The 16,105-nt window shown below is 41.8% G+C and overlaps 1 long non-coding RNA gene across 4 annotated transcripts in view; it reads right to left on the bottom strand.

The window, feature by feature from the left end:
- Nucleotides 1-16,105, bottom strand: part of LOC103892101 (uncharacterized) — a 71,348-nt gene that overhangs the window by 43,380 nt on the left and 11,863 nt on the right. For all 4 annotated transcript variants that reach the window (XR_010135809.1, XR_008512027.2, XR_008512028.2 and 1 more), the window contains exons 4-5: nucleotides 7,046-12,953; nucleotides 1,426-1,564 (exon numbers count right to left, since the gene is read on the bottom strand). This is a non-coding gene — a long non-coding RNA (uncharacterized LOC103892101). The remainder of the gene's footprint in view (nucleotides 1-1,425; nucleotides 1,565-7,045; nucleotides 12,954-16,105) is intronic.

Raw genomic sequence — 16,105 nt, 5'->3', positions numbered from 1 at the left:
AGCTGGAGTGCAATGGCATGATCTTGGCTCACTGCAACTTCTGCCTCCCAAGTTCAAGCAATTCTCCTGCCTCAGCCTCCCGAGATAGCTATGATTACAGGTGTGTGCCACCATGCCTGGCTAATTTTTGTATTTTTAGTAGAAACGGGGTTTTACCATGTTGGCCAGGCTGGTCTCAAACTCCTGACCTCATAATCCACCCACCTCAGCCTCTAAAAGTGCTGGGATTACAGGCGTGAGCCGCCGCACTCAGCCTCTCTCCATTATGCAAATTCAATAATTTCTATTGATCTATCTCCAAGTACACTTTTTTCTTCGTTAATTTTTTCTGCTATGGAGCCTATCCAGTGAGTTTCTTTAAGTTATATTTTTCAGTTCTAACATTTCAGACAGTTCTTCTTTAAATCTTCTATTTCTTTGCTGAGGCATTCTGTTATTCTACCTATATAAGAGTTTATTTCCTTACTTGGTGGAGCATTTTTACAATAACTCTGCTAGCAAATCTTTGTCAGCTAGTTCCTAAGTGAGTTATGATCTTCCTGGTTCTTTGCATGCTGCACACTTGTGGATTGTATTCTAGACGTTTTGAATGACATGTTATAAGATGTGGGGTCTTGTTTAACTCCTACAAAGAATGTTTATATTTTTGTTTTAGCAGGTAATTGACACAATGGGTTCAGCTCATAAGTTCTGACCAGCCATTTGTGGGTTAAGATTCCAATGCCAGTCTGTTTTTTAAAGACTTTGTAGTCCTGCTCAAATCTGTCTCATGTATGTGCCTCCCCAGTCTCAAGCCAAAGACCTGGGCAGTGGACAGTCTTTTGGTTCAGTTCTTTAGGCCTATGTTGGGTAGCATCAGATCTGTGCCTTTCCAAATCAAAGGTGAGCCCAAGAGCTCATAAACAATTTTAAGGGCTATAATCCTGAACCCCTTTCTCTCTGTGATCTCCTTAGTACCCCTTGGTGTCCTGGGGCTCTCACCTTGTTCTCTGGTCAGAAATCTGGGTTTCTGGTAGCGTTACTCTGTTGTGCACTTTCTGAAACTCTCCCTACATCTCAGATTAAGTGATGAGGGAACACGGAGGTAGAAAAAGCCACAGGAGTTTGCCTCACCCTCTCTGGGCCACAGCTCCTCCAACTGGAGAGGTATGTTCCTCTTTCTCAGTTTTGACTCCCGTGTGCTCCTGTTATTGCTACCACTGCAGTAATTAGTAGGGGCTAACATAAATAAAAGACTGGGGAAAAGGGGAAAAAATTAAAATAATTGTTTTTATCTCCTAGTGCTAGGCATTCCTTTCCCACTCTATGAGCCATAATCGGAGGATCCCTCCTGAGCTCTCTCTGTGTCTTAGTATCTATGTTGGGTTTCAGGCAGTCTTGTGTTCATTTCAAAGGAAACTGGAGGGGAAAAAATGACACACTCACCATTTTGGTCTTCATCTCCAATCTGCCTGCTATTATTTACTTTTCAGAGTCCTCAGATGCTCCACTTATTCTGCCCAGGTTTTTTAGCCGCATTCAGTGGGAGGAACAGGGTGGTGTGAGTACACTTACTCCATTGTACCTGGAATCAGAACCCCTCCAATATTTTTTGAAAACTCCTCTAAGAGGCAAGAAAATAATAAAGTTTCTTATTCTAAATTTCCTGCCTAACTGCATGTTTAGACCTATTAATGCTAGGAAGAGGAAAAATGTAAGTGTGGGTGGATGAGGTGGGACTATCATGTAGTCATGTGAAACATTTTAAAGCCAAAAAAAGGAAAGAACGTCTTTTAAGCTTTACTTTTACAGGCTTCTGTTTTACCCAGTACCATCTGTGGGAAAGGAAATAAGAATTGAAAGGCAAAAATTAAAATAAGTCTTGGAATCAGTAAAGGACTAAAGAAAGTTTTACTGGGCAAGTTAGTATGGATTCAGGAAAGAAGGAAATACACTATACTTACTGAGGTTTTTTTGTACCATCTCCAAGCCAGAGCTTGCCAGGAATTTCCCTTTTTCCATTCACCCTGCTCATAAGCCCACCACAAAGAGCAAGACTTGGGTTTGCCTAAGCCTACGCTTGAGACAGAAATAAAACTTTTACCTCCTAACAGAGGACAGAGCTGTGAAACTCTGAAAGCTTTTCTTATTGCTTACCTTCTTATTTTTTTTCCTTTAATAGCCTTAGGTATTCTTAATTTCCTTACCTTTTGGTCACACAAATACCTAGTTTTGGTTCTTATATTTCCATGTTGTCCATGGAGTCAGGTCACAATAGAGATCAACCTCTATACAATGCACCACTGTGTTAGCTGGTTTCATTCTGAATCAGTTAATTCTGGTGTGTGTGTGTGTGTGTGTGCTTTGGGAAATTGTAAAAGTCAGAGTTTAATCAAGGATATAAGATCCTGAATTAGGAGTCTCCCGATAAGCTAGTTTTTCTCCAAAGCCTTTCCTGCAAGTGTCTTTAAAATAAGCTCCCATCCTGTTACTGGTGTAGTCAGAAACACCATTTCCTCCAATCTTTAAGGGCTAGGGGTGAGAAAAGGATTGCTGGGTACAGTTTATAAGACAAAATTACAAGTTATTCATCCCAGATGAGAAATTAAATTTACTTTGAAGCTTACATTGTTTGCCCAGAGATGACTCTCATGGAAAACACCATGGAACCTCTGCTAAAATGAGGGTTGTTCTTCACCCAAAGCATTGTCTCTCCTCTTAGGAGCCTGGCAGGAAATAGAATTATGGGAAGTAAACTGCTATCAGCCTAACAGTCTAACTTAGAGCAACCAGATTGCAGGCTTTTGTGGGTTTGGGATCACGTGTTCTTCACTTTTACTTATGCTGAATAATAATCCTTCCACATGGTGGGAAATCCATATAATTTTTAACTAAGTGGTATCTGGACCAGATCTGAGAGAGTGGATTCATTCATAAACCAACATTTATCAAGTTTCCTGCTAGTGGCGAGGCTTTGTTCTAGATCTATATATTGCGGATGGAAGAAGAACAAAATAAATCCCTGTCTCAGGGAGACTGCCTTTTAGTGGGAGAATCAGAGGATAACCAACCAACCAAATAAATATAATACCATGGTAGGCAGTAGTAAGTGGTATAAAGAGAAAGATAAGTGGTAGAGACTAGTGTAGGCTGAGGCCAAACAATGATCACTAGTGATCAACAGTAGTCCTAGGCTTCTCTGAAGAGGTGAATTTAAACTGAAACTTCAGTAAAGAGAGACAATGAGCTGTTCAAAGGGGGAGATGATCCAGACTAACAGAACAGCAAGTCCAAAGGCTCTGAGGCAGAAGGATAGATGTTCAAGGAAAAAAAAAAAAAAAAAAAAAAACAGAATTGATTAGAAAGGAAACACAGATGATTTGCATGGAGCAGCCTGCTGGCTTCCAGTTCAGTTTCAGGTTGGATCACCTTGATACATCTGGTCCTCAATATTCCTGGAGGGCCCAAAAGGAAAAGACCCTAAATGTGTCTCATAATCAGGTCTCTCTAATAAAGGCTCAAGTCTCAAGAGATTTTGGCTTATTCCCAGAGCCCTGAAATAATTCATTCAATAATTTGTAATAATTAGGAAGCTCTTACCATGTGCCAGGTACTGTGCAATTAATCATTATCATGGCTTGGCATAGAAACTGGAAAAATATCCTTGGACTTATTTTCCTGGGAAGTAATTATTACAGTGGCAAGTGGTGTTAAGTCAACTAGTCCTGTTGCAGACTTGAAATACTCTGGGATGGAACTGGCTGTTCTTTCTTTCTATATTATTGCATGCTTCTCTTGTAGTGCTCCAGGCTTTGGTCTTTGGTTCTTGTCTCTATTATATACTCTTTTCTGTGTTATATTATCTAGTCTTATAATCTCTATGGCTATTAATGTGAAATTTACATTTGTATTCATACATTCATCCTAAACTCTAAACTCTTCTACTTAACTCCCTACTTGTCCTCTCTATTAGACTGTCTGATACACATTTCAAACCTAATGTGCCCAACACTGAATTTCTAATCTTCCTCTCCAATCCTCCTCTGCCCACAGTCTCCCTGATCTGAAGCTGAGTCAATGACAGCTTCATCCTTGTTCAGGATCAAGACCTCAAAATCAAATGTAACTTTTCTCTTTCCTCAAATCTCATATCCAGTCCTTCAACAAATCCTGTTGGGTCAATGTTCAAGATATACTCAAACTCTGACCATTATTTACATGTCCACTGCTATCAGTCTAGTGCAAGCTACTATCATTTTTTCACCTGGATTATTTCTCCTCTTCAGCCTCTACTCAAAACAGCTGCAAGATACTTTCAAAATTTGTCAGCTTATGCCACTCTCTGGCCCAATTCCTGCAATGGTGCCCCATTTCATTGAAAGTGAAAATGGAAATCTTGCAGCAGCCTGGAATTCTCCTTCCCCACATTGATTCCCGGGCCTCACATCAACTTCTTTTCTTTTTTCTCTTTGTCTTAATCACACTGGCCTTTTTGCCTTGAACTAGTCAGGTTCTCTCCTGCCTCACTATTCCCTCTGCCTGGATTCTCTTCCCCAGCTACACATATGGACAATATCTTCTCCTTTATACCTTTGCATAAATACCACCCTCTTGGTGATACCGATCTGAACAGCCTATTTAAAACTGCAAGCTTCCCCACAATGGTTACTCACTCTGCTCTTTTTCTTAAGCATCCCTTATCAATCTAACATATCATGTAATTTATTCATTGTTTATTGTTAATTGGCTGGCTGTCTCCCCTCACTAGGCATCAGTTCCACAAGGACATGGAATGCTTTACTTTCTCATGGAATCTCAAGCATATAGACTAGTGTCTGACACACAGTAAGTGTTCAGTGTTTTCGTTTTGTGAAGATTTGATTAATCTGTGATATGTTGTCCTTCCCACTGGCCTATCAGCTATATCTAATGCAAGTCATTGCATTCTTAGGTCTTTAATAAGTGTTTTTGATGGGCTGTTTAGCCAGAAGAATCCAGTAATTATGCAGCATTTCATAAAATTTTTTCATCTAGTTTCTATTTCATGGAAATTTTTGCCAAAAGGTCATCATTATATGGAGCATCTTTCATTTTTTTTCTTTTTATTGAAGAAGAATACATGTATAGAAAAGTGCAACTTTCATAAGTGCACAGCTTGTTGTAATTTCACACAAAAAAATTAACTCAGGTAACCAATACCCACAGGAGGAAACACAACATTACCAGCCCCTAGATGCCCCCTCATGCTTCCCTTCCTGACTTCTGATATTACAAATTAGTTTAACACAGTTTATTTTAAAAACACCATATTCAGATTTCAATAGTTTCAGTAATGCTTATATAAAAAACTGACTTTAAAAAATTGATCTGATTTCCCCCGTCACTGACAAAGACAACATAAAAATGGAATTTGTTTTAAAAAAGCACAAGTAGAAGGAATTTATCAGAAGCTCACACTTCAAGATAGACTTTCTGGCAAAAATCAATTAAGTATAGATATTGGATATATCTACTCCTACCTGATGTACTTTTAGGAAAGACCATGAAATACATTACTTATCAGAAATATATGTCAAGGGCTAAGCTATTGCTTTGTTGCCTTATTGGTTTGTAATATCGATGCTGTTATATCTCTAAGGGTTTTCTTAAACCAAGTGAGAAGAAGCTTGATGAAGAATCATTTCACTTAAACTTCAGGGTAAAGAACTGCACAGACGTGGGTGAGCTGTTATTCTTTATCCCCTCACACCCTCAGATCTATTCTCAGCACTTCTCTTCTCTGCATAAGCAGATGAGTCAGACTTCTTACTGCTTCCCGCCTTTCCCTCAAACCATACCTCTTGTCTCCCTGGGTATTCCCTATGATCCTTTGATGAGAAAAGAGGGTGACAGTGGCCTGGTCTGGTTTAAGAATTATCTGTCTGGGGTGGCTCTGCAAGCCATGGGAAAATCTCCCCATGGACAGAACTTCAGGAAGTACATCTTGTTGGCCACTGACATGAAAGAAGGGACAAGCTGAGGTTTCCTGAAATACACAGGCAGGGGCTAATGGGTTGGTCAAATTATCAGGGACCTGGAAGGTTGGTGCCAAGATCACCTAAAGGGAAGTTATATAATGGACCTCTAAAAATGGCTAGTCTTTGAGGCTATTTGAGTAGCATATAAGTGTTCCCCCAGAGGACATCTACCTCACAGAAAGCTAAATGAGGAGGTGGCCAAGATGACCTATCCCTTGGTTGTAGTGAGCCTCCTTCCCTGGCTGCTATGGTCTAAATATCTGTGTCCCTTCAAAACTCATATGTGGAAACCTAATCACCAATGTGAATGGTATTAGGAAGTGAGGCCACTGGGAGGTTAAGTCCCCAGGGAAGTGCCCTTATGAATGGGATTAGTGCCCTTATAAAAGAAATCCCAGAGAGCTGCATAGCCCTTTCCACCATATGAAGACACAGAAGGTGGCCCTCTGTGAACCAGGAAACAGGCTTTTACCAGACACAGAGTCTGCTAGAACCTTGATCTTGAACTTCCCAGCCTCCAGAATTGTGAGAAATAAATTTCTGCTGTTTATAAACAACCCAGTTTATGGTGTTTTGTTAAAGCAGTTGAGCATACTAAGACACTGGCCATGTTTGTGCTTGGGTAAATGTCTCATGTACAAAGTGGCCATGGGAATAGGAACAGAGGCAATGAAATAAATAAACATGGACTTCCTCACATCACAGCCGATCTGCCACTGTCACCGCTGAGTGCCCAGATTTCTAAAACAGAAGGCAACACGGAACCTTTGGCACTATTTCTTGGAAGTATCAGCCATCCAGGTTGATAATATTGGACCACTACATTATGGAAGGGGCAGGAATTTGTCTTCATGGGAATAATTACATATACTGGAGAGTAACTTCCCTTTCCTGTGCATGTTGCTTCTGCCAGCACTACCATATGTGGTTGATAGGCTGCCTTATTCATCCCCATGGTGTCACACACAGCATTGTCACTGATCAAGGAACTCATTTACAGTGAAACAGCTGTAGTATTAGGCTAACATTGTAGAATTCATTGTTCTTACCTGGAAGCAGCTAGATTGATGGAATGATGAAATGTTCTATCGAAGGTTCATTTATGGAGCCTGCTGGGAGACAACATCTTGTGAAGTTGGGGTGCTGACCTATAAGTGGTCAGATCAGTGGTTGATACATGGTGTTGAATACATGGCTCTGGGAACTTAGGATGAGTAATAACCCACTTCAATAATACTGTCTTCTTGTCCCTAAAACATTGCATCTAATGGGCGTGAGGTTCTTATGCCCAAGGGGGAGATATATTTCTACTAGGAAACACTGAGAATGCCCCTTCAACATTTCAGGTTGTTCACGACACTGATCAAAGGCAGAGGATTGGGTGTTTGTATGGACTGGTATGATTCATTTTGATTATCAAGGAGAAATTGGGATTTTTGCTACCACATGGGAACAACACTGTATCTGGAGCCCATGAGATTCATTGCACTCCCACTTCCAGTAGTAATGGTCAATAAGAAATGGCAGCAACTCAACAAAGATGGAACCACCCGGATCCTGTGGCAAGGAAGGTTTGGCTCACCCCATCAGGTAAGACACCTGAACTGTCAAGATGCTAGGTGAGGGTAAAGAATTATGGAACGAGTGCTGGGAGGAGGAAGTCAGGATTATTAGATTAGAACTGCTTAGATGTGGAGCTGTAGTATGATAGTTATTTATTTTTTTTAACTTTCTTTGCTGCCTTGCATCCTGGTGGTGACTAAAGTTACATACAGTTTAGGGTCCAGGAAGTAATATGACTGAAATACATCATCACTCAGTGATACAGTATCTGATAAGACTATGTTTTCCCTGTGTTGAGGACTTGAGTTTCTTTGGCTAAGTAAAGTGTTAGAATGGAAGCTGAGTGACAATAGGGTGGCCTGGGATGGTTATTCTTAGATCTGTTCTCTGCCTTTTCCTGTCATGCTCTGTGGCCTGGGAGGCTGCCCTCTACTAGACCTGTTGTTTCATTTGCTTTTCCTTGCACTCTGGCAAGAAACCACTGGCAAGAGGCCAGAGGGCAGGAGGAGAGCCAGGCCAGGGATTTTTATGCCCTCCTCCTCTTTCCTCCCTGCCTCACCACAGTTGAGACAGAGGCTCCAGCTCCCAGGCCCAGTGACCTCTCCTGCACAGTTTCAGCTCTTACCAGGCTGGTAACAGCAACTCCTCCCTTTGTCCCTGCAGACCTCCTGTGGTAAGAGCTAATCCCTGACTGTCTCCCCAGCTCTTGTTGGTTCCATTAACCCTGCCCACGCCTCTGTAAATAATCCCTGCATGAAATTCTCTTCAGCTAAACCCTTTGATGGTGCCATCTGTTTCCTACTAAGGCTTCAGTGGATACAGCAGGAAAAATAGCTGAGAAAGGAGAGAAGTATGGAGGTCAGCTATTGTGAAGTGGGGGAACATTTGAGGGCATATGGCTGGCACATACAGGCCAGAATAAGATGCATTTTCACAGGCTGAAATTGGCCAAGACAAAAAGAGTAATCTCTTCTAGTCAGAGCTCATAGTTGTTTTTGTTATTTTATTTTTTTTTTTGGTATTGTCAGAGAAAGCCTGCAAAGCTGATTGGGATGTGCCCAAGATTGAGAGGTTTTCTGGGTTGCAGGAATTTCAGTTCTAAAACTGGAACAGTCCTAGGCAAACTGGGATAGTTGGTCACCTTAATCTGTGATTATAATCAGGACTTCTGAGTCTTGCCCAGCTGCTCCTGCTGTAGGGACATTCTAGGCAAAAGGACACTGTTCCAGAACCACTTGGCCCCTCCTCTCCACCCTCAATCAATGGCAGACATCACTTATCTCTCAAGGCATCCTTTCTCTACATGCAGTCTGAGATCTCTCTTAACACATGGTTCAGGCAGCCGGTATCAACTGTTCAGAGCTAGAATGCCAGACAAGAACCTTGCTAACACCCCTGAATTACAGCTTTGGCCCCAAACTCAAAAGCAGGGCTAGACCAAGAAGAGCCTCTAGAGCTCTTTTTTTCCCCTTGTTTCCTTGGGTATTGCTGAAGTAAGTAGCAGGGTGGGTGGCCTTTTTAGCTCCTTTGCACTTGGCCAATAATTAGATCCTACTCATCTCCATCTTTCCATCAACTGTAAGAGCTTCAAGGGCTGACATTGTGTTGTAAGAACAGCAGCTCACACCTTTAACATTAACAATCTGCCCGTTTATTATTCCAAGTGCTGTGTATTTTTTAACGATCTATATGTTAAAGATGAGGAAACAGACAGTTAAATGATTTAAGTGACTTTTCCTAGGTCACACATGTAGCAGACCCAGGACTCAAATGCACTCATTCAGGCTCTTAGTACAGCACTTAGTGCCTCTCTCCTAGTTCCCTCGGATATCCTGCACCTGGCTCAGAGCTTGCCAGGTAGTGAGGGCCTGGTTATTAAATATGTGCTTAAAATTGTTAAATGAACACAAATCTTACCAGGAAATATGTCCCTTTTCATGTCTCTTTTTCCATGGACCCTGCTCTGGTTTTGTTAGGCCTTCTAAGCAAAGGCAATCTTTGACTCAGCTGACTAAACCAGCAGCATGAGAATAAAACAGAGCAGAGAGTGGTCCATTGTCAATGGGCTCAAATCCAGGTTCTATCAGCCTCTTAATCTAGAAGGTGAGAATTTCAATGGTGCTTACCTCCGAAGAGTTGTGCTAAATGAGTCAAGAACTTGGCACACAGTACATACTTACTTTTTAGCTTTGATTATTTTAATGGTTATTCTTGCAAATCAATCCAAATACAGTAAATCGAAGTGCAAAGGGTAGATTTCCAATTCCAGGAGCAATCCCTTTACTTCTCCAGGCTTCTTCCTCTAGCCGAGGGCTCTTTCCTTGAAGTCTGTTTCGCCCTGATCTTTTTGATGCATCGCCTTGGGGATGAGTGGAGCGAAATCCTTGAGCTCCCCCTAGAGGATGGCGGTGCTCCTAACTTCAAAACTTTCCATGACGTCCCAGGACCCAGGATTAAAATGTTTTCTGATATTTTCTGTTTGTTCCTCCAAATGTTTGTTCCTCCTTCTGCGCTGGGTGTTTTCTGTTTGTCCCTCCGAAACTGCTTTTTACCCCCTTTTTACTCTCTTCTGGGCTCCAGGGTGCTGACTTGTATAGATAGACTCCCTTTCTCTCCAACTTCCAGTTTGATATTAACCAATGGAAGTCATCAATATTGAAGAAGAGGAGAGAGGTTGGTGTATTATTTCCCCAGGCCCCTCCCAGCCAGGCTGCTAAGAGTAGGCACGATCCCTCTACTAAAGGCCATGGCTTCTATCATGCAGACTTGCAGACTCTAAGATCTCTGGTTCCTTGGTGTTGGCTCCCCTGTTTCCCTCTTCAGACCTAGGGACAGAAATGACTTCCTGCTCTTGCTAGCCCATAGCACAGCACCATCCCAGTTTACTTTCTCTTAATCCTAACTACACCTTGGTAAATGGTCCCTTTATTAGCTCTCCTCAACTACCCTGTTTGAGAGTGTCATCTGTTTCCTGCCAGCTACTACATGCTGTGTCTAAATTCCTTAACAGTTTCATCTTTCCTCCACCTCCCCAGTACCCTGTGCTCCAATAAACACTACTTACAATCTCTGTAATATAATCCTGCTGCTTTGTGGCCCATGATTCTTCCATTAATTCTTATATCCGCAGTGTCCTTACATTTTCCCTATCCTCTTCACAACCCGCTCTCCACCCTGGCCCTCAATCTCAATCCCCTTTCCTCATTAAAGGCTTCAATTCAAACGCCATGTCTTCTATTCAGCCCTTCCTGATCTCCTTTGGCACACATTTTTTTTCCCGTCTCACTGACATCCATGCCATTTCTGTCCTATTGAGTAGCAGTCTTACATTTGGGTTGGATTCACCTTTTCTCTAGTGTCTATGGAGGGTCTGGGATAGTTTAACTATGTTCCATTGACTGGATTAATACAGGCCTAATCCAACCAGTACGTGATATTTCCCTGGCAACAGGGAAATGGCCAACACTTCTTCGTGGGTGTTCTACTCAGCGGGAGACTGCAGGGCTTTGTTCTGTGGTTGGTATCCATGCTCTCCCCTTCAGAAGTGAGCAGGGAGCAGAGAGTTGCACCCCCTGACTGTAGGCATCTGGTGACCAAGAGGAATGTCAATCTGAGGAAGAAACTAGCATGGAGAGAGGGCAGAGTCAGGAGGATCACTAGCAAACAGAACCGGGGCCTTGATCAGACTGTGCCCAAAGCTGTTATGCAAGCCGGCTTGAGATGTTTTTTTCTGTTACACCAGCTAAAAATATATGTGACATTTATGTTAACAAAAAAGCAACATTCATAGAGTGCAATTAGAAGACAACTTCATCCTTTTCTTCTTCTGCCCATTCAAACTCACATAAAGGGTTACTTCTTCCTCTGCCTCTGGATAAAACCTTGGTGGGGTCCAAGGGGGAGGGAAAGTCCTACCTTTATCTATTCTTCTGCTGAGGATAAAATGTCTTCCAGTCACCTCTAATTACAAAATAGTTTTATTTCAGTAATTAAAATATCCATTTCTATGTCATAGTCAAACCTCTGAAATTCATTTAACATGAAAACTTCTCTCCTGACTCCAGCCACTAAAAGCTACAGTGGGTGTTGGGTAGAGGAGGAGAATGTTCCTATTTCCTCATCTAACATGGGGAATAGTGGCTTTTTACCTATTTCCCCTTCTTCTTCACTTACTAAGAGGTCTCTGGCTCCTCCTGGATTAAAGCAGAGGAAGGAGAAGAGATATGAGGTAAGTTAGGGTCTTATTCATGTGGACACTGCAATGTAATATGATGATGGTTCCCTCTCTTTGCATGTTTAAAAGCACCTCTCCCTGGGTTTGAGTCCCAGAGAGAACTGTTCTCATGGGCACTTCTGTAGGTTCTCTGAGGACCTCATTGGGCACATTCAGCTGTGTTCTCTATGATGTGGACAATGTACTTTTCTATGTCATTTTTATTCCTTTCTCAGCTCCTGGGGCCATGACAACCCATCTTCCTGTTGGGTTTATGGCATCCTTTTGGGTTTTCCCAGGCTGCAGGCCTGCACTCTTTTTCTCCAATGCAGCTCACATCCAGTCCTGGAGATACACTCATGCATCTTTGTCCCCATCGTCAGTGGGAGAACAGTCTGTTCCAAGAGCAGTCTGGTCTTTTCTCTCTGACCTCAGAGCAGCCAGCCAACCGCAGCCTCTTGCCTTTTGATTTCACAGGCATGAGCTGCATGGCTGTCACTGTGCTCGAGGTATTTATCTCAAATATAGTCTAATCTCCTCTTAGCAGGCTTGAGGGAAGAGAGAGATAAGTCCCACCCTTCCCCCAGAGGCGTGGGAAGTAGGCCTGAGACACAAACACACTGACATACTCTCCATTATTTCCAAACTCACCTTTGAGATGGATGTTTGCTGAGAGCCACAAAACTGGTTTGTTGCTCCCTCCTTGAAAGTCCTGTTTAGGTAATCTAGCCCTTCCCGTAGAACAAAGAGTACTGACCATCTAATGTGTGGAGGCCTTAGCAGAAACAGACAGAAAAAGCAGACAGAGTCCCGCTGTAGCATCCTAACCTACATGCATACTTTACCCCAGGTGGAATTCACTGCTGTAGAGATGGATCCTGTATAGATGTTCATCAAAGTACTGGCAGCATGTTGATGCACTTGACTTTAAAAGTCAGGGACTGAGTCAGGTGAACAAAACTAGGAACTCATGGATCAAATCCAACTGGTTAGAGAGGCAAGTGATTTATTCTCCGGCTCATGTTTCTATATGGAGGCATTTTCCAAGACTAACAATCCTGGCTTCTCTCTTTTGGCTTTCCTTGTCCTCCGTGGGGCAGAGTTTTCTGGAAAGTCTGGAAAGGACCAGGCACACGCAGCTCAGCCTTTGCTGCTCTCCCCTCTCTTCATACCTGTGTTATCTGCAAGGAGGGGAATATTGTAGTTTACTATCTTGACTGGAGGGTTAGCTCTGCCTTGCTGGGGTGAAGGGCTTGATTTGTGGGGAGGATGGTTAGTTCAATTCGGGAGCTTTCTAGCAAGCCTATTTGGTTGTACACTTAAGCCAAATCCTTTATGGTTACATCATCAGTATTGAAGCTGACATTTTGACCTTAATCTGCCTGAAACCTGTGTGGCTTAACTGGTTCCACATTCGGGTGAGAAAGAGAAGTCTTATTTTGGAGGTTGCTTAAACACCATCAAAATCCACAGACATTATTTTCTTTTTTTTTCCTTTGGCTCACATAGTCTTTAAATTTTTTTCAAATCAGTTTACCACTTTTAAAATTAGGGAGATTTTAGCTAGAGTTCTGGATTTCCAGCATATCATGATAATTTCAATGAGTTCACTGGGCTTGCATGCCTTGTGGCAATGATTTCTGAGAGGGGGTGGGGAGGGGAGGTAGCAGCTGCTCCCTTTAGATAAAGCATGTACTTTCCAGCTCTCCCCAGTTCCCAGCTAGTTAGGGTTGCTGCATTTAGCAAATATGAATGCAAGAAGCCTGTTTAAATGTGAAGATCAGATAAACAACTATTTTATTTTTATTTTTTAGTGTAAGTAGGTCCAATGTAATTCATGCAATTCAGTTAAGGCACCCTATATTGTATCTGGCAACTCTAACTCAACCAGTTTTGTTATCCACTTGGGCCTAGAAGGTAAGTGAGTTTTTTACCCTTGTAGTCATTTTTACTTATCTTTATAAGTACAATACCTAACATACTACCTGGCCCATAGTAAGATGTTCAATAACATTGATGGAATGATTATATATTCCATATAATCATATGGAATATGATTCATATTCCATAGAAAATATCACTAGTCTCATAGATGAATAAAGAGTAACAACCTCTTGCTGAGCGCAACTTGAATAAAGAGTACACATTTGCAATTATCTGAGGAGCAGATCTGAGCTGGAATTCTGGACCCTTGACTTATAGGTGTGGCTTTACTGCTGACTAGCTGAATAGAGTTGAGCCAGTTAATAAGCCTTCATGAACCTTTGGTTTCTCATCTCTAAAAGGAAGGAGAAACGCTTGCTGTCTAGGATTTCTACCAAAGTTAATGTTTTTTATTTTCTTTTGTTCTGAATATTCATCACAGAGAAAGATTAATATGTGCAGAATTTGAAAGCAGTATTAGTCAGCAGCAGAACAGTCGATTAATGATTATGTAACTGGTGATAATAAGTCAGCTAATATATGAATAGGTTACTTTGTCACATTCCCAGGTAGTATTTTGAAAATGCCTCTTCTAATACAGGTAATAGAAGCCTAGAAGTGTAGCTTTCTCAGGAGGCTTTTTTTTGTTTTTGTTTTTGTTTTTTTTATACAGAATCTCATCTGTCAACTAAGCTGGAGTGCAGTGGCACCATCTCGCCATCTTGGCTCACTGCAACCTGCACCTCCTGGGTTCAATTGATTATCATGCCTCAGCCTCCCGAATAGCTGGGACTACAGGTGCACACCACCACACCTGATTAATTTTTTGTATTTTTAGTAGAGATGGGGTTTTGCCGTGTTGGCCAGCCTGGTCTTGAATTCCTGGCCTCAAGTGATCTGCCTGCCTCAGCTTCCCAAAGTGCTGGGATTCCAGATATGAGCCACAGCTCCTGGCCCTTTTTCAGGACTTTAAGATGCCATCAACTGACATGCACCATGATTTGAGATTTGATAACAGCTTCTTAGGGGAAAATATATCAATTATTACATCTCATACCAATTTAAGAAATTTAAAAAGTGATTTTTAAAAAGTACATCTTGTAATGGAGAAATCTTGGTATACTATATATGGTTAATTTTAGGGTATTGACAATTATTTAAAACCTTATGGACACCAGGAGATCAACCCATGGTGAATCAACATTTATTAAGCATTTAACAAATGCCAGGCACTGTACTAAGTGCTTTCATTTAAATATGGGTTTCTCATATCAGTATTATTGACATTTGGGGTTTGTTCTTTGTTTTGAAGGCTGTTCTGTGCATCGTAGGATGTTTAGCAGCATCCCTGATCTCTATCCACCAGATGCCAGTAGCACCTACACTCTTACTTGTGATAAAACCATAAGTGTCTCTAGACATTGCCAAATGTCCCATGTGGTAAAACTTGTCCCTGGTTGAGAATCATTCATTTAAATTACTCTGTTGAATTGGGTGATTCACCACAATCCAGCAAGGCAAAGTCTTTGTGGTCTTCACTGTGTTCACACCATGCTCTGGTCTATGCAGACCTAGAAGAAGGATGACTCCTCTGCCAATCTGTTTCCTACTTTGCCTCCAGGTTACACAGGCATAGCAGCCTGCACCCAACTGTCTCACCAGACTCAATTTAAAAACCAGCTACTTCTGCTGCTTCCTGAGTCCTTTCTCTCCATGAGATTCAGACTAGGTCTGTGAGGCTGGAGAAGCAAAGACACCATGATGCCACCCTCTGACCTGTGTTCCTTCTCCCTCTTTTGATAAAGAGTGTTTACCTAAACCTTAGGAAGGTCAGGAGATGGAGGGATATAGCTCTAACTTGTAATAAACACTATCTGTCAGGCAGGAGATGGTAATAATATCTACATTACCTCTGCGGTGCTAACTTCTAAAATGAATGTCACTTATTTTATGGAAATTAATGGAAATTTCCAGTCTCCTCTCTTTTCCCAATTACTTATTCATCTTAACTTGAAAATGTGCTAGTACTTAACTTTTTCACTAACAGCATAGCTGAATCCTTTACTGATCATTGATGTCTGGGTTGTAATGTTTTCATTCTGATCTTTAGTTATTTATCTGAATCTGGCATTCTCAAAAGCTGTGAGCCTCTAAATCAGTAATCCTTGTGGGAATGAGGACACAACATCTTGGAGCAGTATGCCAGAATCACCTGTGGGGTCTTTATTTAAAAATAAAATAAAATCTCAAGCCGGGCATGGTGGTTCGTGTCTGTAGTCCCAGCTACACCAGAGGCTGAAGTGGGGGGATCACTTGAGCCCAGAAGTTCAAGGCTACAATGTGCTATGAGAGCACCTGGGGATAGACACTGCACTCCAGCCTGGTCAACATAGTAAGACTCCATTTCTAA

The sequence above is a fragment of the Pongo abelii genome, chromosome 10, assembly GCF_028885655.2.
Source record: "Pongo abelii isolate AG06213 chromosome 10, NHGRI_mPonAbe1-v2.0_pri, whole genome shotgun sequence".
NCBI classification, from domain to species: Eukaryota; Metazoa; Chordata; class Mammalia; order Primates; family Hominidae; genus Pongo; species Pongo abelii.
The sequence above is the reverse complement of the archived record's forward strand: the minus strand, read 5'-3'. Positions and strand labels throughout refer to the sequence as shown.